This window comes from Pan troglodytes, chromosome X (genome assembly GCF_028858775.2).
Source record: "Pan troglodytes isolate AG18354 chromosome X, NHGRI_mPanTro3-v2.0_pri, whole genome shotgun sequence".
Lineage (NCBI taxonomy): Eukaryota > Metazoa > Chordata > Mammalia > Primates > Hominidae > Pan > Pan troglodytes.
In genome coordinates, this window is record NC_072421.2 from 29,228,259 (window position 1) to 29,254,065 (window position 25,807).

At 37.6% G+C, this 25,807-nt stretch overlaps 1 protein-coding gene and 1 pseudogene across 1 annotated transcript in view; one reads left to right on the plus strand and one right to left on the minus strand.

The window, feature by feature from the left end:
• IL1RAPL1 (interleukin 1 receptor accessory protein like 1) overlaps positions 1-25,807 on the plus strand; it is a 1,365,259-nt gene that overhangs the window by 63,573 nt on the left and 1,275,879 nt on the right. The window lies entirely within an intron of this gene.
• On the minus strand, positions 9,166-12,935 carry LOC129138654 (histone H3.3A-like; annotated as a pseudogene).

Sequence of the window (25,807 nt, forward strand, 5' to 3'; positions counted from 1 at the left end):
GCTAGGGCTCCTCCAGAGACTGCACATAAGTGCCCTGTTTGCTACCAGAAAGCACTCACATGTGAGGGAGAGTCTGGTTTAATGTCCCTCTAGTTGGTCAACACTCTCCAATCTTAACCACAAGTTTCCCACGTGTCTCTGACATGGAGTGCCATGAGAGAAGAGTTTTCTACTAGATACTCAGGCAGCATTTTGTTCTTTTACTTGGCCCTCACGTGTACCTTCAACTTGGGTTTTACCTCTAAAAACTTATGTTGTTGTGTTTGGGGGAAGTCAAAACCAGGACACATGAAGGATTCATATTCTGGAGCTTGTCTACTTAAAATGACCAATGCTTTCAAACAATTATTTCATATTCGTATGCCTCAGATTCTTCAGGAAGAAACTGAGTAGCTTGAATGATAGTCATGGGTTCTGAATTGTACATTGTATTAGTCCATTTTCACATTGCTGCTGAAGACATACCTGAGACTGGGCAAATTACAAAAGGAAAAGGTTTAATGGACTCACAGTTCCACATGGCTGGGGAGGCCTCACAATCATGGCGGGAGGCAAGGAGGAACAAGTCACGTTTTACATGGATGACAGCAGGCAAAAAGAGAGCTTGTGCAGGGAAACTCCACCTTATAAAGCCATCAGATTTCATGAGACTTATTCACTATCACAAGAACAGCATGGGAAAGACCTGCCCCCGTGATTCAATTACCTCCCACCCTGTCCCTCCGACAACGTGGGAATTCAAGATGAGATTTGGGTGGGGACACAGACAAACCATATCATACATTGAGGAATTTTAGTTTGGGCAAGGCAGGGAGGTGGGCCTCTGGGAGCAGCAAATAGGCAACTCCTGTTAGTGCCTCTAAGTCAATGCAATCTTGCTCTTATTTGCTCTATGCAACTTTATTAGAAGAGAGGAAGTTCCTACTTAAAAGGTAGTTTTTATTAGCCCCACCTGTGCAATTTCACTTGAAGACATCTGCTACTAAAAGTAGTTTGAAAACTACTGTACTAAAAAATGGAGTCCACTGCCTTTTTTTGTATGGTCTCCAAGCTAACAAAGGTTTTGATATTTATAGATGGTTAAAAATGTCAGAAAAGAGGAATACAAATTAAGCATTCCTAATCTGAAAATCCAAAAATCTAAAATGCTCCAAAATCCAAAACTTTCCTGGTGCTAACATGACTTCATAAGCGGATAATTCCATACTTGGCCTCATGTGACTGGGTTTCAGTGAAAATGCAGTCAAAATTTCATTTTGTGCACACAATTATTAAAAGTACTGTATAAAACTACCCTCATGCTATGTGTATAAGCGGTATATGAAACATAAAGGAATTTCTTCTTTAGACTTGAGTCCCATTTCTGAGATATCTCTCTATGTAAATGCAAATATTCAAAAATCAGAATAAATCAGAAATTTGAAACACAGTCTCAAGCATTTCAGATAAGGGATACTCAACCTATATTCCATTATGCACATAAATTATATGAGATTCAGATTTTAGTGTCCATAAATATAGTCTTATTGGAACACAGCCACACCCATTTGTTTACATATTGTTAATGGCTGCTTTTTATTGTCTATGGTGCTTCAGCAGCAGAGCTGACTATTTACCGCAATGACTATATGATTCACAAAGCCTACAATTTTTACTACCTAGTCCTTTACAAGGAAAGTTTGCTGAGCCCTGACCTAGATGATTATTAGGATCCTTTTCTACCCCCAACATTTGATTTTTTGTTCATCTTTGTGGAACCATATTGACTGGCTATGTAAGATTCTTCTCAAAGCAAATTGAATCAAGCCAGGACTCTTTCACTATGTTATAAAATCGATTTAATTATGTTACAACAATCCTTCTCATTTGAGAACATACACTACCTAACTAATCCATGTCTTTCAATCTGCCTTCACCTTCATTCTGAATGGCGTTTGGTATATTCTACTTTGTTATGTTGAACATTTCTTTTTTTATAGTATTTTAACGGGGCAGCATAAAATTGCATGGCTCCTCTGCAATGTAAGTACTTTAGCACGACAGAGTTATAGGGTTGTAAGGAAGCTTGAGATGCCATCTAATCTCTCCTACTCCTTCTGGACAGAATTATACTTAAAGCACCCTGGAAAGGTTTTGGTTTACTGTAGTCTTTAAAAATCCCTCCACAAGAACATTTCCAAATACTCACTTTGTAGCACATCAGCTGTCAAATGATTTGTAACTTGGGTGCCTATGTCTGACCAAAAGTATATTTAGAGTTGTTCCATTTTAAGGCTTTAAAATGGTTTATTAATAGGGCGGTACTTCCAGCTACTCAAACCTTGATTTTTATTCCAGCCCTGAGTCTTAAATCTGGGCAAGCACGGCTTCTCAGACATGGTATCTTCTAAGGGCAGTGATTAAGAGGCAGGACCTGGGAGACTACTCTGTTGTTGCATGCTCTATTCTCCCCTCCACACTGTAAAATCCTTGCGGATAGGAGCAGGATTTCTTTTTTTTCCTAACTCCCATAGCACACACAGAGTGTATTGAAGAATGTTCAGCCCAACCTCTTTGCAAGCATCTTTATTACAAAAGATGAAGGGAGGGTGGATGTAATCGAATATGTACTTTATATTGGAAAGCAACCAAGCCTCTCTGTGCATGCACTACCCTCATACAATCGATAATAAATTAGCATTTTATTTATACTGTATAATGCCGTTCTTTTCAGGAGTCTGATTTGGAAGCCAACTACTGTTTGTGTTCTCCAAAGTGGTTTTTGATGGAGTGCTAATTATGTTTCACCTCAAGAGCAATGCTGACGGGGGACCACAATCGCCTTATTGTAGTAGATCCAGCTGATGAATCTCCAAGGATAGACTCATGCTATATTCTGGGGGGCAAGTAAATATAAAAATACATTTTTGATCAAGAAAATGATACCATTTACACAGCAGTAGCAGGATTCAGCCTTTGTAAAACAGCTGCATAGCTGCATAACTGTGACGTGATTTTTTTTTTTTTTAGTAGAGAAAAATCATGGAGGAAAATATATATCAACTCAGGACCCTAGCTGAATCTGGGGTTTAGTAGTTTATGGTGGGGGCAGGGGACTATATTTTCAAATAAATCTAGCCTAAGTGAATTTTTGTTCCAGATAGAAGACCAACTTAATAAATGAGTCCTGCGTAGAGAAGTATGTCACATTTAGCAAAAGAAGACACGCGCAGGTAGAGCCAATCTTTTCACTTGTGCGAACCTCATTAATCCTGTCACATAAAGTTTTGCACTTGTATTTTAGCTCAACTCAAGGAAGCCTGATCCAGATATTTTTTCAGTATATTTTTCAATACAACATAATAAAGACTGGAGAATACTTTAACTCCACCTTTTTTTCTTTAAAGCTTTCTTGGCCAGGTGTGGTGGCCCATGCCTGTAATCCCAGCACTTTGGGAGGCCAAGGTGGGCAGATCATCTGAGTTCAGGAGTTCATGACCAGCCCGGCCAACATGGTGAAACCCTGTCTCTACTAAAAATACAAAAATTATCCAGGCGTGGTGGCGGGCACCTGTAATCCCAGCTACTTGGGAGGCTAAGGCAGGAGAATTACTTGAACCCGGGAGGCGGAGGTTGCAGTGAGCTGATATCATGCCACTGCACTCCAGCCTGGGTGACAGAGAGAGACTGGGTCTCAAAAAAAAAAAAGAAAAAAAAAGGCTTTCTTTGGGTCAGGCTGCCCTTTGCAAACACCATTTTTACCACCAAAGTCCCTGCAGCTCATATACTAGGCTTCGATATATGTATGTATGTATATAGTATATATAAATGGACGTGCTCTCACATTGCTAGAGGTACATAGACTCTCTGCATGACTTGGGATTCAGAAAGTGTGTAAAATTAAGTAAGATGACAATAGCAATCCATTAATTATTCTACATCTACCAGAGCACACTTCCATGTTTGGTCCTGTGCTTTTAAGGAAAGACCTGCCTTTTAGTGTCATGAGGGCTCTCAGGAATGGCATCTTGATGATCACAACATTAAATCCAACTCCTCTGTCAGGCAGCTAAAGTGTTAATTTGTTTTGTAATTAGATCTCTCACCAAAGCTCACAGGAACCTGCATTTGGATCTCATTTGATTATGTATAGACCCTTTTATATATGCCATCATATTAAAGGTTCATTCTATGTGGCCTGCCTTATGTGCTCAGTAAACATTTGTTGAATGCTGAAACAAATCACCCTGGGGTTAAAGGAAAGCGTTGAGGCTCACAGAGGTTGACTTGCCAAAAGTTACTAAGCTACTATGGGGCAAAGGCAGGAGTGAATAGTTCCTGCTTTAGGCAACTCCACCCACCCCCGACCCCGTTTGTGCTCTTTCTTTTTTTCTAAATTGTTCTAGCAGTCTATGATTTGGTGTACTTCTTTGGTTAAAAAAAAAAACACACACGAACAAACAAAAAAACCTTAAGGGTCTTTAAAAAATAATTAGTTATCTGTTATTGAGGACTTAATTTTGTGCCCTACACTGTACCAAATGCTTTATATTTATTAACCTATTTCTTTTTAAGCAATAAATCTAAAAGCTTGGTATTCTTATCCCCATTGAAAAATTACTTTAAATAAAAAAAACCTCTCCAATGACTTTTATTATATTCACATAAAGCTAATGGGGCCGATTAAATGTTTATTGTTAAATATCCATAAATCATTTCAAATATATATGTATTTTTATAATTGTAACTCATAGATAATAATACAGTTGGAGGAAGACAACAATTCTAAATGGAATGTGATTTGTGTTTGTCAAGATTATGTCAGCAATCTATGATTTTAGCAATTTATTTCGTCCATACGCGGATAGAAAATATCAAGCACAGGGAAGGAAAGTATAAACATTTGTTCAGCAACTACTGTGTGTCAGACATCATTGATGTTTGCCATATTTAGATGTCACAAGGACCCTGTGAGATCCTTTAAACATTTTCTGTAATTAAAGATGAAGCAACTGAGTCTCATGGAAATTGGGAAATTTGCCCAAATACTTTACTTTGACCCAGAGGAAAATGCAAGTAAACCCATACCACTGGCTGAATATTGGGTTTTAAGGGTTTACAGGGAGAAATATTTTTCAAAATGTATCTGACTTGGGTGGGTCTTGAGTCTAGATAGAATAAAGCACTCTATCTTCTGTGACCTGGGAAAGGGGTGCCGTTGGGGGTGGGAGGAGTCGGGATGGAAAATCAGGTCTGTTTGGGACCAAATTTAGTTCCCATTTAAAACACTGAACTGCTTCCAAAGAAATTAAACTCATGACCTTGGTCTACATGAAATGAAGCCAGATAAATTAACCTGACATACACACTTATATAAGAAATCCTTGAAAAGGAAGAGCTGATGAAACCAGGGAATCATATTTCCTGTAAGAAAAGTTGGTAAAAATACCAGTGAGGTACTTTGGTGTATCATATTATAATACTATCAGTAGTATAAATGAAATGAACAAAAATGGTAAAAAAAAAATTGATCTAGAATAATGTCATCAACAAAGTATGCAACCATTTCTTTTTTGTTCTTTCCAACTTTTATTTTAGGTTCAAGGCATACATGTGCAGGTTGTTATATGGGTAAATTGCATGTTCCAGGGGTTCGGTGTACAAATATTACATATCCTATTCTAAGTGCTGAAAAACTAAAGTTTTTAATGCTCCTATCAGCAAAAAGAGCACCAAGCAAATAAACATGTCCTAATCATTTGCCATGGTAGTAGATCATTAAAAAAATACATTTATCTTAATTACAGAATACATGCTAAGCAGAGGTTCAGAAATAAAATTTCTAATGGGAACTGACAGATCGACAAAAGGCTAACATAATATTTGCTTCATTTGTAACAAGTATTGGTTGAAGGGTCCAGGTAACTCAACTAGCCTCAGAATAAAGGATGTAAAACTGAAAAGGAGATTTTAAACATTCTTTTTTAGTAGCAAAATTACACACATGTTTTATATTAAAAAGGTAATGAAAGAAAAGGTGGAAATTTAAAATTACGTGAATTTCATTGGGATGAAAGCTTCTGGAGGCCTAGTGACTGCTGAACATTTCTAGAAAAGAAGACAGGTGACCAAAAAGCAAATTGGAAACAAAAGACAGAATGTTTGAAGATGAAGGCCAGAGGTAGTCGATTTCATTATTATATTACATCATGTAAAAAATTTCTTATTTCATTTTAAACAGATACACGGCCATGATGTAGAATTAGATTTTCTTAAAACTCCAAAGAAAAAGAAATAGCAATTTAGAAAAGCAAATTGTAGGATAAGATATCAAACTAGTTAGTCATCCAGTTGCTTCTAATGTCAAGTGTTTTCTACTTTCTGGCACACACCCTTGCTATTGCTTTTCCATTTCTCCCTGGTCATTCTCCTCCTTTAGTGTCCAACTCAGACTTCAGCCACCCAGACAAAGTATTTTCTTCTCCTACTCTTCTGATTGTGCTGAGCCACTTTGCTGCCTCTAGCCCTGCCACAGCACCTGTTGAATTTGCATTTCAGGTGGCCGTTGAAATTGCATTTCAGTTCTGAGCTCTGGTGGATAGGAACCAGGTGCCATTGATATTTTTCACTTTTTCATATATTCTCAGTGCCTTCCCAGTTGTTTAGCCTTCACCTGTCTTGCCCTTCTCTGAATTCCAGTCCCATCAGCTTTCTTTCTGTCCCCATCCTTGTCATAAAGCCCTATCCTTGTCATAAAGCCCCATCACAGCATTTGCCCTATGCCTGGGCTGCTCTTACTTCTCTTTGCCTAATTATTTCCTGCGTGTCCTTCACATCCCATCTCAGAGAGGCCTTCGGTGACCTCTTCATTTAGATCAAATTGCCTTGCGTTGATAGTGTTGTGTACCTAGCATTGGGCACATTTGCAATTATAAATTTGTTTATTAAGATTTTACGGCCGGGCGTGGTGGCTCACGCCTGTAATCCCAGCACTTTGGGAGGCCTAGGCAGGAGGATCACGAGGTCAGGAGATCGAGACCATCCTGGCTAACACGGTGAAACCGCCTCTCTACTAAAAGTACAAAAAATTAACCGGGCGTGGTGGCAGGCGCCTGTAGTCCCAGCTACTCGGGAGGCTGAGGCAGGAGAATGGCATGAACCCAGGAGGCGGAGCTTGCAGTGAGCTGAGATCGCGCCATTGCATTCCAGCCTGGGCAACAGATCGAGACTCTGCCTCAAAAAAAAAAAAAAGATTTTACACCCCTACCAGACTATAAATGTAATGGGGGCATATACTATGTCCATATTTCACTTAAGGTTATATCCTTAGCTCATTTCATAGGGCTGTACGTATAGTAGATGGCCAATAAACATTTGTGAAATACATTGATAATATGGGGTGTGTAACATTTGTACTTTTGAATCTGATAAATACTCATGGTTTAAGTCAATTATCAGTGGTTTATGGTTCAAGATGTTTGCTCTTAATTTTTCTTCACTGTATCAAATAGAGATATTGAAATTTCACTTTTACCATTTTCCACATTTTTTTCCAGTTCCAGTAAAATTCAGATTTAGTAACCCTTTCCTACATTATTTCTTTCCCCAATTATTTTAAGAGCATTTCAGTAGATAAGCTGGTAACAGGGGAGAAGGAAAAGAAACTAAGGGGAAGGAAAAGATATTCCTGATAAAAAGGATTTAACTATCTTGCCACAATGAGGTTCTAAGGGAATTTGATTAAAGAAGTAGTAAATATATGGACATTTGTATATTTGATACTCAATTTTCAAAGACCTTTTCCCTTTAATAAAGTAGTCAAGTGCTTTTACATGTGGGCTGTCTGACCCCAGTAGGGGCATAAAAAGGCTAAGAATTCTGGCTTGTTGGATTATGGCAGTTGGACATTTGAAACCTACAATTTTGATGTGCATCCAAAATGCCACTGGCTAAAGAGACCCCCCTCTAACCCTGTCCTTGCTTGTGCTACAGCTAGAAGCACACAGGTGAGAGCAGAATAAAACACCTAAGAAATCTAAAGAATTGGAGTTTAGGACCAGAAAATGAAGGTTGGTGTTCGAGAGGCTAACTGGAGATTTTATAATGTCTGGCACTCTGGGGAAGAGAACCCACAGTGTAAAGTTTAAGGAAGTAAAACGTATCTACTCCTTTATATTAGGCGGTAGTGTATTTTGCCTGTGTTTTTGTTATAATCAACAACATTGTGTTATGATTGATCCATTTTAGGTCTCTCTTTTGCAAGACTCTCTGGGTTCCTTGGATGATGAAAAGGTTGTTTTGTATTTTCATATGTCCAGCACTGAGCAACGTGCTTAACACTTAATAGATGCTCCAGAAATATTTGCTGAATGAATTCCCATGTCCTCCAAATTTGTGCTATCCTCTCCGATTAGTTTATTTAATTAATTTATTTATTTTTGAGACGGAGTCTCACTCTGTTGCCCAGGCTGGAGTGCAGAGGTGTGATCTCGGCTCACTGCAACCTTCGCCTCCTGGGTTCAAGCGATTCTTGTGCCTCAGCCTCCTGAGTAGCTGGGACTACAGGTGCCCGCCACCACGCCTAGCTAATTTTTGTGTTTTAGTAGAGACGGGGTTTCACCATGGTGATCAGGCTGGTCTTAAACTCCTGACCTCAAATGATCCGCCTGCCTTGGCCTCCCGAAGTGCTGGGATTACAGGCATGAGCCACCGTGCCTGGCCCTCCCCAATTTGTTTTTGTCTTTTTTTTTTTTTTTTTTTAGTTTAATGTATTTTAATAGCAAACTTACAGGAACAGCACAGAAGACAGACAACATTCAAAACATGTACTTGCATGTAGGACGACTCAGTTAGAAAAGTATAGTGAATGGATGGAATCTACTGTATGATAAAAATGCTACAAACACCATTTAGTTGCCGTCAATAAGAAATGTACTTGTTTTGAAAAAATCCAAATGCCGGCATTGTCCAGAAAAATTTAACGGGTTTATTTATAATTATTTTAAAGTTGAACCGCTGAAACTTGTTCACTGAAACATTTTAACTTGCATTAATGCTTTATGACTCCACATTTATATTAAAAATTCACACACAAATGAAAATGGAAAAACTGCCAATACCTAATTACTGTCCCCTATTTTTCCACTTGCAATCACATACTTAGGTACATTTTGACCCCATGGAAAAAAATTATCTAACGTTCAGAACTACCAGTAACAGGAAGAAGAGACTTTTTTTTTTTTTATTGAGAATGAAATGTTTCCCATCATAGTGGATTCTTAAGCACGTTCTCCACGTATGCAGCCTGCTAGCTTGATGTCTTTTGGCATAATTGTTACACGTTTGGCATGGATAGCACACAGGTTGGTGTCTTCAAAAAGGCCAACCAGCTAGGCCTCACTTGCCTCCTGCAAAGCACCGATAGCTGCACTCTGGAAGCGCAGATCTGTTTTAAAGTCCTGAGCAATTTCTTGCACCAGACGCTGGACGGGAAGTTTGTGAATCAGAAGTTCAGTGGACTTCTGATGACTAATTTCACGAAGTGCCACAGTACCAGGCCTGTAACGATGAGGTTTCTCCACCCCTCCAGTAGAGGGCGCACTCTTGCAAGCGGCTTTTGTAGCCAGTTGCTTCCCGGGTGTTTTACCACCAGTCGATTTGCGGGAAGTCAGCTTTGTAGGAGCCATGATATAGAGACCTCCTTGCTTAACCACCCTTCTCCTTCCGCTGGAGCTCGGCGAGCTAGAGGCGGCGCTGGCTAGAGGCGAGCTAGAGGCTGGCTAGCTGGCGAGCTAGAGAGCGGCGGTGGCGGTGGCGCGGCGGCGGCTGCGAACACAATTGCTCCAATTAGTTGTAAGCATATTTTTTAAACCATGCTTACCTATGTTATACTGTAGTTGTGTAAAGATATTTTAAAGCATTAACAAAGGATTTAACCATTTAGTAATCAGAGATGGAAAAACGTGTTAGAAAAAAATGAAGAGATTAATCTTTGTACTTTAGCTCAAGAAAACCTGGGTTTCTTGGTAAAAAAAAAAAAAAAGTGTAGATTCTTGGGTCTAATCCTGGATCTAATGAACAAGAATTTTTTGGATGATGCCCAGGAATCTGCCTTTAAAAAGTCAGTTACTTTTGGGGACCAGTGTTTTGAGATATAAATGTTAAGGAGATGGGCAGGAAAACAAATATTCTTACTAGCATTGTTTTATCTTGACTTTTTCATGTCTGAGTGCGGGAAAATCACTCTATAGCACTTCACTTGTGATAAACCGCTCCAGATTCCAAAGCAGAAGCAGAGTGAGGATGGTGTGTGTGTGTGTGTGTGTGTGTGTGTGTGTGTGTGTGTGTGTGTGTTGGAGTTACTGGGTTGCCATTAAACTTAATTGACTCTAGTTATTTCTATTTTCTCATGTCATGCCCAGGATAAATAATGAGTCTCAAAAGCATTGAAATACTTTTGACCCCTAAAAAACAATCTATTAGTGTTTTGATTTTATAATACATGTAAGAGTTATTTGTTACACCTGTTTCTTCTCTTTTTTATCCCCCACTCTTGTCAAAATGTTTAGTCATTAAATAATAGGTATTTTAGATAAGAATTAAATATGTAGATATTTATTCACAAAGACCCTGCAATTTTCCCCAAAATAGAAAAAGCCAACTTTTGTCTTCAGTGAAAGAGAGAAAGGGTAACATATGATATGAATTATTAGATATAGGATACTCAAATTCAAATTTGTTTATTATAAATTTGTTATTTTAGAAATGACAGCTAGGACATGGAATGACTAAAAATATGTACATTCAATAACACATTTAGAAATACAGGAAATTTTAGAACTAGGTACTTTGAGAATTAAGAGATTAAGAAGGGATTATTTTCTATCTGCACAGTTCTCAGGGAATAGATATGACGAGTGATCCTAACTATTTGAGTAAATGTCAACTGCCAGCAGACACCACCAGCTTATATCGAAGAAAAGTCACAAAAAATATGAAGAGATTCATCACACTGGGAATGGAAAACATGGAATAAGTCAGCAAGTCCAGCAAAAGAAGAAAGTATTACAAGTATAATTTAAAAATAGTTTTGGCAAGAGGAGGTTGGGGAGAAAGCAGAGTAGGCTATAATAATAATTATAACTCAAAGATGGGCCAGACCTAAATGTACACCTTGGCCTCTTTCCATCCTAAAATGTTCTATATTAGCAAAAGAGGTGTTATGATTTATACTCAGCTCCAAGTCTAGACTGGTTTAGGTTTCCTGTGTTTAAGTCTGCTTCTTTCTTACAAAAAAATCTAGTCATCTAGATCTCAAGTGAAATGTGCAATTGAAGGTATAAAAATAAAATTCAATTGAGGAAGGCAAGTTTGTCCTTAAAATAAAATTTAAAATACCAGCATTTATTTTTAAAAAACTACCTAATTACATCTAGTCCCATACATATGTTCAAGATTAATATGCAACTGATGCATGAAAATAAAATTCAGCTGAGGGTAACTACTGTCTCATTAAAAAGAAAATAGAAAACTAGCGTTTCTATGAAAACGTCTAGCTAATCATATAAAAACTCATATACATGTGCATTGACAAGTAAATGCTGGTGATATATTATTTGATTGAGGTCAATTTTTATTCTAAATATTTTTGCATAGTGGGAATTTGTTATGTTAAATAATTTTGAGATTGAATGGATCTCTGAGAGGGCTTAGTAATATATTTTATATTAAATTAATCACAGTGAAAAAATCTTTGAAATAGGCTTGATGTTTATAATTATAGTATTCTGTGTTTAAACGTGAAAACATTGTCTCCTTTTAAAAATGGTATTAACTCTAGGAGACAGGATATATAATGATCAATTCTTTCTACCATGAAACTCTATTAATTACTAAAAGTGTTAGTATGCAAAATACAATATAAGTTGATAAGAAAAACCAATTCACATTTGATACCCAGTGGACAAATTAGAATAAAATATTATAATGTTCAAAGAACACTCTATATTCTATAATGTTCTCTGTTAAGCCTGTGTCCTTCTGAGTATGGTGAGTGGCAATTCTGGCCTTACCTTCAAACATCTGCTTCATGTTTAAATTAAATTACGCTACATGCTTGTCCCTGCATAAGTGTAGCAAATACTCAAAGTACAGTGAAAGGGATAGTAAAAGACTTCTAAGTAGGAGAAGTATTAAAAATATTCTCCAGCTGGTAAGGCTGGAACACTGATGATCAAGACAGTTCTGTTGAAGGGTGGGAGGCGCCCTCTTCTTTGCTCCTTCAGGTGTTAACCTTTTTTTTTTAGATGGTGGTTGATTGCAGGGCCTGGAGGAGGGCTTGAGTGTGGCCTGTGTGGCCTGGGTCTAGAGAAGCTGTTATTTACCAACCAATTTGGAAAGAGTTTAACTACGGTATTTAAAACTGTGGCAGCTGTATCTGACCAAAAGTTAAGCTTCTGAACTTTTCCCCATAGATCACAGAGGGCGGGCCTCCAGGGAAGGTTTCAAGCAGGAGGCTGACTTGAGGAGGTTTTTGTTTTAGAAAGAGCCTTCAGGTAGCAATGTTGAAGATGATGGATTGCATGAGTTTGAGAAAACATTCAGGAGGATTGGTTTTAAAACCTAAGAAAAGAATTGAGGTAGTGGCTAGGGAGCAGAAGTGAAGAAATGGATGTGAGAACTACTTTGGAGGAATAATTTTACAGAGTCAGTGACAGTTTTAGAATTGGATAGGGTGTGAGTTTGCCTCCCAGGATTCTGGCTTGGACCACTGTGGAAAATAGTACCATTACCTGGGAGAGGATAAAGATGTAGTGGTGTCTGTTATTTGTTTGTCTGGTTTGCTGGCTGATTGGTTGGCTTTATTTAATTAATTTTCTGAGAAGAGCCATGTTTATAAGCTGCAGGCACAACTGCAAAGACATTAATTTAAACATATAATAGTGCGGCTTTCTCTGTTGGACAACAAAAAAGAACCAGAAAAGGAAGGGGGTGAGGGGCTGAATAACATTCCATGATCACCTATTATACTCTTTTAACTAATTTTGGAATCACATTCATGCCGTACAGAGGATAGTACTGTTGCCATTTCACAGATGAGAATTCTGACTTACCAGGTTTGAATGACTGGCCTACTTTCTCATAGTCAGAATGTGGCAGCGTCACAATTTAAATCCATTTCTGTCCATCTTCAGGGTCTCAGTCTTTAACTGTATGAAAATACCTCCAAAATGGAAAAGAGTGAAAAAGAATGAAAGGGAAGAAAAGAAAAGGGAAAGAACGAAGAAAAAAGTATTTAGAGTGACCAAAGAAGAAGAAAGCAAATTCCAATTGAAAGGGACCAAGCAGAGAGCTCATCCATGAGCAGGTCTTACCCCCGCCTAGACAAGTTCATAGTCCTCCCTAAAGGTGGCAGGAAGTTTACACAGAATATTAGTTCCTCATAGGTGTCCCTAGCCTTCAGGTGACCTGAACATGCAGCCAGTAAGTGAACTGGTATCAGTTTATGGCCAAACCACTGCTCTCTAGACTTCTCCTTTTAGAGTGGTGCTTTTCAACCTGGGCTGCTGCAGATCCTCACATTCTTTCCGGTCTGTGGAGTAATTGAGAGTAGGCTATTAGAAACTTTTATAGGAATCTGACTGAGTACTGTTGTATCTGCTGGATCCAGTAATTTTAAAACGGGATTGTATTTTGTATGTCTGTTTCATTTTTCAAGTCATTGGCATTGCATTTTATGAAATAATATATCTGGGATGAATCAGAAACAAAGGAACAAAAACTGGCCCTTCACCACAGATAATTTGAGAAGTAAGCTTTAGAGCATCAAAAGAAAAAAAGATGATGAGAACCTGATAGGTGTTTTTGTGCTCTTGGTAACAGAGACTTTCTCTTATAAATGTGATGGTTTAGTGAACTGCCTTTACATAGCGATCTATTGGCCCCATATACAAATATAATCAAATGATTTGTGTCATTTGAAGCTACACAATAGATGAACCTGGTTTTTGTAATTTAACAAAAAATCCAATTTATGTAACATATTAAAAGAAGCATTATCAACTTGTTTTCTCCTCAAAAGACTGTAGCTGTTAAACTCCTTAATTACTTCATTTTCACTCTCAGTGTAACATTAGCAGTTTAGCACTTCAACTACAAAAATGATTAATGAGCCTGAGAATTCATTCGCATACATATCACTTTGCATCTTGACATAACCCTGGAGCCTGTTCTCTATTCTAGCCATAGACATACTTCCCTAGCAAATATCTTATTGCATATTAAATGCCTGATCATTGCAAAGTATGCATAATTATAGTCATCTTTCCTGTTTTTTTTCTACGCAAACAAAAAAGACAACAAATCAAATGCATTCAAATGTAACTAACATTTTAAACCAAAGTATAAATCCATAGGGAGCATCATGATTTTTGCATTGTAACTGTCCCCGAAAATTCAATTGTGATTTGAGCTGAAATGTCATTCATCTAAAAATGTATCTTTAAAATTTTTTTGAACATGAAGGAAAAGACTTTCAATTTCTATATTTATATGTATGTGAGTACTGTGACTTGGGAAAATATGACGAGAGTAAAGACTGCATTGTGGATTCAGAGAATAAGATTTTATTTGGAGTTACTGTAAGAAATATCTGCAGGGGGCTATTTCTGTCTAACCATCCTTGGCTTGCATTGGTGACATGTGCCTACATGTTTCTTTTAGCTTTAGTGAATTTCTTTTTTGATCTCCTCCAAGGTGATCCCACAGTGCTGACTGTCCAATCATTCCCGAGGCTTAATCTTTTAAGTATGATCAATGGTTCTTTGTGTCTTTGCCTTCCCTTGTTTTTTCTACTGTATTCTGTGGAGTTCAGCCACAGCTCTGTGCTGTCCCTACCTAATAATCCTCTTTTCCCTACATGCCGATCACCTCTAAGCTACACTCTACCACATTCAGTATGGAATCAGGAAGACTAAATGAACTTTTTCTCAGAACTCAGAGAACTGCACTTGTCAGGCTTGTTGCCATTACACAACATTGTAGTTACTGGAAGGTGAACCAAACAACTTCCAGGGGCCTTTCATGTGCAAGGGAAGAGCAGAACTGTAGACTACTTGCTAGACTCTAAATCTGGTCTCCAATTGTTTTTGTTCATGTAGGTAAAGCTATATGCTCTAAATTTGTACCTGTTTCCATTTGCTTTTAGAGGGAGACATTTCGTTCGGGGACAAAATAAATAATGTCCATTGAACTGGACATGGTCAAATATTTCCAATAAAATTTTAAAACCATGCGTGTACTCCGGTAAAGCACAGGTATCATTTTCTCACTGCACAAGTGTATGCTACAAATGCAGTCTTGCGGCTGGACATCTCTGACCAACAACTAGACCACTGAAATTGCAAGGCAATGCAGTCAACTAAGGCGCTGAGGCACTGTTCCCAGGAAAGATCGTTTGATTATGATACAATCAGGACTCCTTATCTAGACCCATACTTGATAAATAGGGTTGGCAGATAAGTTACAGGACGCCCAGATATAAAAACAAGGAATTTAAAAAAGTGTAAGTATGTCCCAAATATTACATGAAATATATTTATATTAAAATAAAATTACTCCTTATCTGAAATACAAATTACACTGGGTGTCCTGTATTTTTATTTACTAAATATGGCAGTTCTATTTATAAGTGGTACTTTTTGTTTGTTTGTTTGTTTTTGAGACAGAGTCTCGCCCTGTCACCCAGGCTGGAGTGCAGTGGTGCGATCTTGGCTCACTGCAACCTCCACCTCCCAGGTTCAAACAATTCTCATGCCTTAGCCTCCTGTGGAACTGGGATTACAGGCATGCACCACCATGCCTGGCTAATTTTTGTATTTTCAGTAGAGACAGGGTTTCACCATGTTGGCCAGGCTGGTCTCGAACTCCTGACCTCAGGTGATCCACCTGCCTAAGCCTCCCACAGTGCTGGGATTACAAGCGTGAGCCACCATGCCCGGCTATAAGTGGTACTTTATAAGCAGCAAAGATCATTTGAAACAGTACACTTCCTGAGGTTAGTGACTAATGAGATTATTCCTATATCCCTAAATGTCATAGAAGTGGGAGGAAATGTGAAAAAACAGAGACTCAAGAGTGGGTGTCAGCTATGGAGCACGCACGCGCACTCTGGTGCTTGCCCACGCTGCACTGGCCTGCACAGGCCTACACTGGCCCACGCAGGCCCACACAGACCCACACAGGATCACTCAGACCCACACTCTCCAGGTTAGAGCACTTATCCAGCGGATGGTTCAGCTTTCTGGAGGATAGGTGGAGCGTTCTTAATGCCAGCCCTTTTCTGGTCCCCACTAGGCTGTGGTACCGTGAGAAGTCGGAAGGCGATGTTACATACTAAGAATTGCTTCCTTTGTGCTGCTGCAGGATGCCCGGTGAAAAAAATCTGTAAAATGACATCCAAATAACCCAACCCTTACCTGTGTGGATTTTGAACTTGCTAAAAGACACAGTGGACCCCACCTATTTGTGGATTGAGCTAATAAAAATAATTTAACAAACAATGTGATAAATATGATGGATATGGGAAAGCCGATAGTGAAGATCTTTGGGTCTTATAAGACTGTCAAAGAGGATATCCAAGAAGAAACGGGACAAAGAAGAAAGATGAATTGCATTTCTAAGAAGGTATTTAAATCCAGTACCTCCAAAATATTAATATAAAGATAAATGCATTACTAGGCGGTTTTTGAATAAATTTTTTTTGTTTACAAACTAAACTATTATTCTGTAAGTAGGACTATATTAAAGTGAAAAAGAGTAGCAAAGTATGAATGAATACACAAACACACATAAAACTTTCTAATTAGAACAAAAAAACCATATTTCTTTTGGTCCTTTTGCTTTGTTTATTTGTTAAAGGTACATAATTGAAAAATCAGCTATTCTGAATGAAAGCTTTCTATCAAGTAGATGATACTTAGATTTATTTTTGCTGTCACCTGGCTTAGTTGGCTATATAAACATGACAAATTGCTAATTGATATTAGTAAATATACAGTATTGTGACTTCCTTCAGTCATTATACCTTTCCTCGAGAAAGTAGACTTAATTGCACCACGTATTGGGGGCTGAATTTTACTAGTACTACTAATTTATCCAGCAGTGGCTTTCTATTTGCTATATATTAACAATTTGCATCTTGAATTAGACAGTTTTCTTGTAGTGTGGAGATATTTATTACTTCTAATGACATGTCAATTCTACTTTACTTTTAGGCCTAATTTTAAATTCACTTAAGAAAACCGTTTTTTACTGAAGAGATGTGTACATATTTTCAGGATGGTCATTTAAAAAAATTCCAAGCAAGTGAATGAAATCATTCTTGGGCTGTGAATTACCTTAAAAAATACATTTGGGAAATATACAGTGCCTACTACCCAAGATAGTTATGGTGACTAATTAGCTTCTTACCTAGATTTACAGCACCGTTACCCTGTAAAATAATCTTTGTAAAATAGGTCACAAACTGGGTCTGCCTGAATCTTAAGTATAAATTTCATGTTTCATGGTTTTGTACTGCAGCTCTAAAGTAAAACAAAACTTATTGTCAATCGAATCACTTTGGAGGTTCATGTTGCCTGGCATGTCTTTTGCTTAAATTCTTGTCTACAGCTGCCTGCCTGATTTGGATCTTGTGCCCTAATCCTAGTAACTGGACTCCTGTTTTGCTACTGTGAACACATTTTTGTCTGTTCGCCTCATGCTAGTAACTCCCTTTCTCATTCTTCCACATGTCTGGTTCTGAACACCCTTCTGATGACTACAGCTCTGATCCCTCCTCTCCTGGTGATTGATGTTCTGAACCTGTCTTAGGCTGTTGTATAACAAAGTGCCATAGACTGGATGGTTTGTAAACAACAGAAACTTATTTCTCCCAGTTATGTAGGCTTGAAGTTAGAGAACAGGATGCTAGCATGGTGGGGTTCTGGTGAGAACCCTCTTCTTGTCTGCAGAATGCTATCTTCTTATATCCTCACATGGTGGAGAGCAGAGAGCAAGTTCTCTGGGGTCTCTTTTGTAAGGGCACTAATCCCATTCATGAGGGTTCTACCCTTATGTCCTAATTACCTCCCAAAGGCCCCACCCTCTAATAGCATCACATTCTGGATTCAGATTTCATCATATGAATTTTAGAGGGACACAAACATTCAGTCCATAGCAGATCACAGCCTTCAGCGGTGGCAGCCTTAGAATTTCTATGTAGCAATTAGGCGGTGCTTGGAGCTGAGCTGTTTGGGTATGGGAGAAAAGCAGCTTGTTTTAAAGCCATGTGTGCATTGCAATTACTCTTTTTTTAGTAAAAATTGCATATTTAGTTGTGGTGGCTTGGGGGTAGTAATAAAAATTCATGAAGGAGCAGGTTTCTTTGTAGCCAATCATAGGCAATGCCACTGAATTCAAGGCTGGGAATCCAAAAGAATTGTTTTTTTTTCCTTTTTTGAGACGGAGTCTCACCCTGTCGCCCAGGCTGGAGTGCAATGGCGTGATGTCAGCTCTCTGCAACCTCTGCCTCCTGGGTTCAAGCGATTCTCCTGCCTCAGCCTCCAGAGTAGCTGGTATTACAGGCACACGCCACCATACCCGGCTAATTTTTTGTATCTTTAGTAGAGATGGGGTTACACCGTGTTGGCCAGGCTTGTCTCGAACTCCTGACCTCTGCATCCGCCCACCTCGGCCTCCCAAAGTGCTCGGACTACAGGCGTGAGCCACCGCACCCGGCCAAGAATTGTTTTCTTACTTAGTTTTGTGTCTGCAGCTTTGTATATAAATAGCATATAGCTGTAGTAAATAAATATCTTTGATGATTGATCTAATGTCATGAATTTCTAGTCCTGGATTCCAAATAGCCACATCTATTCAACTGTAACTCTTGGGATACCCTATTTCTCCTCCTTGAAGTTTTCTGTTGGAAAACGCTTGCTTTAGCCACTGTCTATGGCCTCTCATGATATCCTCCAGTTACGAAGGTGTTTAATATACTGTGAGCCATGGATAGCATAATATAGTCATGAGATTTATCATAAACAGACCTGGAACTGAATTTGTGTCATACCAATGGTCTGGTTACTTCTCTTTGCCTGTTTTACATTTCAATAAAATAAGGATAATAATAATATTCATTCTTTCTCACAATGGTTAAGAGGATTGAATTAGGAAACTTAAGTGTTTGACACGTATTTGATAATCAGGAAAATTGCCCTCATCTGATATGTTGAACTTATAAAAATTGCCCTCATCTGATATGTTGAACAAAGATGGACTTTGTTCAACATACTTTATCCGTGTTTTAGATAAATATAGATATTCAAAGTGCTGAGTCATTCATTCAACAAACTGTCTCTTAGGTGCTACTTTATTTCAGGCTCTTCGCTAAGATGAACTGGACCAGAAATTTATCAGAAAAAGTAACAGGGCATATGACATATTAGAGTTAAGGATGGCTAGAAGAGAAATGGGTATAGTTCAGGTAGAACAACACAATTAAAAATGTAGCCCCAAGGCCGGGCGCAGTGGCTCACACCTGTAATCTCAGCACTTTGGGAAGCTGAGGCGGGTGGATCACTTGATGTCAGGAGTTCAAGACCAGACTGGCCAACATGGTGAAACCGTGTTTCTACTAAAAATAAAAAAACTAGCCCGTTGTGGTGGCACATGCCTGTAATCCCGGCTACTCAGGAAGCTGAGGCAGGAGAATCGCTTGAACCAGGAGGCAGACGTTGCAGTGAACGGAGATTGCACTACTGCACTCCAGCCTGGGTGACAGAGTGAGAGGCTCTATCTCAAAAAATATTATATATATATATAAATTATATATAAAAATTATATAATTTATAATATAATCATAATTTTATATATAAATTATATATAATTATATCATTTATAATATAATTTATAATTATATCATATATAATTTATATATATAATCATATATAAATTATATATATATATCCCCTCCAAAATTGAAGAGAATGGAGAAATAATAACAATTCGAGTTAATTTCGGTGATCTTGGAGACATTGCTGAGGCTAGAAAGGATAGAACTTTAAGAGACTTGTAGTTATGTGGACTTTATGGATAAATACAAAAGTTTTCTCAGGCAAATGTAGAGAATCTCTGCTTTGTTTCCACTGACTTTAAGTATATCACCATGATAAACACTTTGGTGCTATTCTAATTGCATATAAACATGCACAACTCCCATCCTGAAGGTAGGATGACCAATTATCCCATTTGCCCAAGCCTGAGGACTTTCCCAAGAAACAGGACTTTCTTTGCTAAAGCTGGGAGTGTCCTAGGCAAACTGGGACAAGTTGGTCACCCGCTTTAAAGCAAAGACAAGACTGTGTCTTAATCTTTATGCATCCCAGAACTTTGTGTAATTCCTTGTATAGTGCTTTGGAGGGGATCAATACATACTTTTGCTGACTCATCAGTTCTTAACCAGACCCTTGTGATTTTGTCTGGATAGTTAACCAGAATAGACGTTGGTTGAGGCTGATAAATTAGGGAAAATAGAGCTGTTTGGCTAAAAGTAAAACTAAGAAGAAGAAAGCCAGCCTCATCTGCAATATTGAAAAAAATATGTGTTCTTTCTCTAGTCTGCACCTGTAATTTTATGTTTCAGGTTTATTTGGACTCTCAGAATTTTCACAATATAGCAGAATTGTTCCTTGCACTCAGTTAAGGAGTAATGCAATCAGAACAGGGGTTGGAATCGTAATAACCAAATTCCTGCCACAGCTCTACCACCCTCTAATAATATAAACTTAAGTAAGTCACTTAAACTCTCAAAGCATTATTGCTTTCAACCAAAGGCATGTGTATAATAACAACTTCCTTATAAGAAACAGCTCCATATGATAACTTTTATAAAATAGACTTAGGAACTTCAAAGGATGAGATAAATTCGAATTATTCTAATGACCAGTCATGCCATAATGATAGTGATATGCTGATTTAAATGATTCAGATTATGGTTGTCAACGTGTGATAGTGAAAATAACTAAACTACCAAAGTTGAATTTCCATGTACACACTGAAAGGAAAATATCTATAAATATCTATAGCACACCTCAATGGTCACAATTTCCAGTGAGTAACATTGATTAAGTAAAATTAAATTCTTCTGAAGTTTAAGTCTGTAGTCTCCTAAAATGCCCACACTGGCTCAATTATTCATGAATTACAGTTATATTCTTTTTCTCAAGTCTTTCAAAATGACTAATTTAAAAACCAGAAAAGGTATTAACAGATCAAAAGAACAAAGGGACATGTTCATTTCAAGTTATGCCTTGAAATTGTAATGAAAACTTAATCTCAAGGGCCCCACATATTTTCTAACTGCTAAATGGAATATCCTAGTTATACTTTTGTATCTAAACCGAACAAAACTTATAAAATTCATTCCAACACACTTGCCAGCTAATGGATCTGAGTACATTGGATAGTAAAAATAATGCTACTGATTACATTCAGTAATGCATTTTGTTTTTCGCATTTTTTTCTATTCTGAAGATTGACTGAGTTAGTAGTCCAATGCTGATGTGTTACTTATCAGCTATGTTGAAATTACTAGAGTTTTTCCCAGTTAGCTATGATGTCTACCAAGAAACTATGATGACAAAGAAGTCTGGATTTCTAGTCCAGCTGGGCAGCACAATAATAAGAATCATTCAGGAGCGCTGTATGGACTGAATTTATTGAACAAGAAGAAAACTGCATGAACAAACTGTGGAAGCTTAACACATCTGGTTAGCAAAGAAATTTATTTTGGCCGGAGAGATTAAAAACCTCTTTTTCCAGTAACTTATTCTGCCAGAGGTACTAGACCAGAATCTGGGCCATCCCACAGATCTTAGCATATGGGCATTTTTCAGTAGAAGGAGCATTGAAGTTACTGAACTGTTTTCTCTGCCTAGCCAATTTAATATGAAATATGATTGAAACCAGTAGGTCCGCACTGGTATTTATTTATTTTCCAGTGCTTTCCTAAACGAGTTTTATAGTATTCAGAGCATAGTGTTAAATTGATTCACCTTTCTCCATATGAGAATTGTAAGCAATTTGATTAGCTTTTCTCTATTTTCATCTTCTGACATATACTGTTATAACTAAGAAAAATTATAACTCTTTTTTTCTTACTGAAAATAATTTATATTCAGTAGTGTTTTTGTGCCTGCACAGAATATAATCTCTACAGGCTTAAATATCAACATTTGTAACTGTATGGATATGATGGTATTAAGAACAATTCCAAAGACAAATTACACTTTTAAATGTTCATGATACTGAATTTATCCCTCAGACCTTATAATTGAACTTTGCAAACCAGACACATTCCCGTGTGTTTTATTTAGTGAAGCAAGGAAAGAATGTTAAAAAAAAATAAAATTAGGGTTTTTTATATGACTACTAAACATGATAAATTAAGGGAGTCTTGTTACCCTGAGAGATGTAACTTTATTGATCTCTCAGTTAAAAGCTGCTAAATGAGTGAATGAAAAGATAGAAGCTGGGGGAGGGGGACTGCTATCTTTGCTCTTCAAGAAATGGTTTATGCTAAAATTTAATGACCACCTACTAAGAGCAGTGATGCATGCGGAGCCTTGGGTCCTTTTTTTCTTCCTTTCCATGCCTTTCACAGCGGAGTCTACCACTGCTGCTCATCCTTAGTTTCACCTGCCTTACTTTCTGTCCAGTTTTCTTCCTGGATCAGGGCCCTGGCACCCTATCTAACTTCTATTAATTCTGTTTCCTGGCTGTGGGTCATGTTCCTCATATCTACCACCTGCTTTCTAGTGGCAGTACAACAATTACAGCTACCTGCCAGCCCCATCACCCCACTTGAAAGGAATCCGTTATTTCCAGGGTCCTGCTTGGATTGCTTTATTTCAATCCTTTAAAAAAAATATTCATTCTTGTGGGCTTTTGACTTTCTCATTTCCAAGGTCTTCTTTTTTTAACCTTTAAGTTCAGGGGTACAAGTGCAGGTTTGTTACATAGGTAAACTTGTGTCATAGAAGTTTGTTGTACAGATTATTTCCTCACCCAGGTGTTAAGCCTAGAACCCATTAATTATTTTTCCTGATCCTCTCCCTCCTCCCACCCTCCACCTTCTGAAATGCCCCAGTGTGTGTTGTTCCCTTCTATGTGTTCATGTGTTCTCATCATTTAGCTCCCACCAATACGTGAGAACATGTGGTATTTGGTTTTCTGTTCCTGTGTTAGTTTGCTAAGGATAATGGCCTCCTGCTCCATCCATGTCCCTGCAAAGCATGGTACTGGTACAAAAACAGACGCATAGACCAATGGAACAGAATAGAGGACCCGGAAATAAGGCTGCACAGCTACACCTATGTGATCTTTGACAAACCTGACAAAAACAAGCAATGGAAAAAGGATTATCTATTCAATGAATGGTGCTGGGATAACTGGCTAGCCACATGCAGAAGATTGAAACTGGACCCCTTCCTTACACCATATACAAAAGTTAACTCAAAATGGATTAAAGACTTAAGTGTAAAACCCAAAACTATAAAAACCCTGGAAGACAACCTAGGCAGTACCATTCAGGACATAGGCACGGGCAAAGATTTCATAATGAAGACACCAAAAGTAATTGCAACTAAAGCAAAAATTGACAAATGAGATCTAATTAAACTAAAGTCTTCCCTTAAAAGGTCACTACTTTCCAGGTGGGTAGCACATTCAGTGGCTAATATCTTAGTTTGAAGGGCATTTCCCTGGTCAGTGTCCTCTGGAGTTAGAAAGCTGAGCAGCATGGCAGCACTGGTCCTCTGAAAGGGGAAAACATGGAGTGGGATGTGATTAACTGAGATATAAAATCTCGGAGGGTGTGATCCATGACCCTTGTTGACCCTTGTCTTCCTCACACCTAGGAGTGCCTGCAACAATGTAGATCCTCAGTGTTGAATATATGAATGTGTAAATGAAGGTACCTATTTCACAAATTGTCTAGGATTGACATCACCCTAAGGATGGATGTTGTTTATTTCACTGGCAGTTTGGGATTGTGAAAGCCCTGTGTATGGTCACAGGCTTTGAAATGTGTGATGAATCTGCATCTTTAATTGGGTCTCTATAGTCAAATGAGAGTCTTCATTTTTCTAAAGGTTCATACTGAGAAGCACAGGCTTTCTTTCAGTGTATTGAAGGTGCATTGTATTAGATTAACACTGAACCAAACCATTGTCCTTTGAATTGCATGTTGAAATCAAACAATGCGATTGTTTTGTTAAATACTTTAAAAATTGTATTGACTTCTCAAACTAAATAGAAACTTATTTAGCTTAATAGTCAGCTTATATCATATTTTATCTCATCACATTTTTCTTTTCTAATGACTGTATTTGCTTTATTATTCTGTGGCTAAGTAAGATTAAAAAAAAAAAACCCAAAACAACATTAAAATGCTTCCTTTTGACCAAGGTACTTCCTTCTCATTGTGGAAAACGTGGAAAACTCTCACATCAATTGCACCACCACCCCCCTTCCCTATGCACTCAATGAAACAATTTAAATTAAGTATCTATTTTGTGTCAGCTATGGAGATAGACTTTGGGGAAATACCATTCCTTTTTTCATTCTTCATTTTGTGCCAACAAAATATTTTGAGGGAGGAATATTTTTATATCAATTATTTTCATTATCTAAGTTAAAATAGGTACAATGGCCATTTACCCTAGATTTGTTTTAACTGTCCTAATTTTCAAATAGTCTGAATTATTTACCTGCATTTAAAGCTATGAGTCCTAATGTTGGTTTTGGAAAATATGGTCCTCTTGGAGATATATTTATTTTCAGAAAAACTACCTGAGAATTTTTACATTTTTTCTTGAGTCAAAGTAGACTTATGTTTTAATAGCTTGAATAGAAGAAAATTTCAAAACTCTTAGCCCATTGTAAAGTTAAAGAGTACATAAGTTTATGTAGTATTCATGATTTATGAATAATTGGATTTTTAGATCAAAATTAACTAATTGAACTTGAAAAATATCCAACTCTATTTTTATGTCTTCTATTCAATGCATACACATTTTATATACCCAAATCTCTAGACACTGTGCCTGGCAATATGAATTTAAAATAATTAATAAGTAAATATTTCTTGATTTTAGTTTTAATGCACAATAAAACACTAAGAATAAATAGCCTAGTTGGTGTATATAGAAAAATCCATAAGTAATGATTCAAAATTATTTGAAGATGGACATATTATTTTTAGTAGTGAGTATATATGGGATGTGGCTGAAATAACTAGACATATAACCATAATATTATGTGACCATTTGGTGTAGATAATGCCTGACTAACAATAGCAGCAATGTATGGTTGTTTTTTGGTGTTTCTACCTTTTAGACTTACGCACTTTAAATGCTTAAGATGAGTAATCTCATTCATCTTTCCTGTTGCTTGCACTGAATATTTGTTGCTGCTAATCCTTCTTATTTCCATAGTATTGTTCAAAGGTACATTCCAGGGCATCTTTGAAGCATATTTTTTAACCCCCACTGTGTCTCTAACTTGTCATGTAATGGTTGCTTGAGCATGTCAGCCATTCTGTGTGTGTTTGCCAAGCCCCAGTGTGCTGGTATAAGTAGGCATTGCAATTAGGCTGAGAGACAAGCTGCATTACAAGAACTATTTGCTGCTTATATTGTCCCAATATTTTAACCCAAGCCAATACAGATAGCATTGAGCATAATACTTTACATATAGTATTAAATATAGCATACATTACATAAAGCAT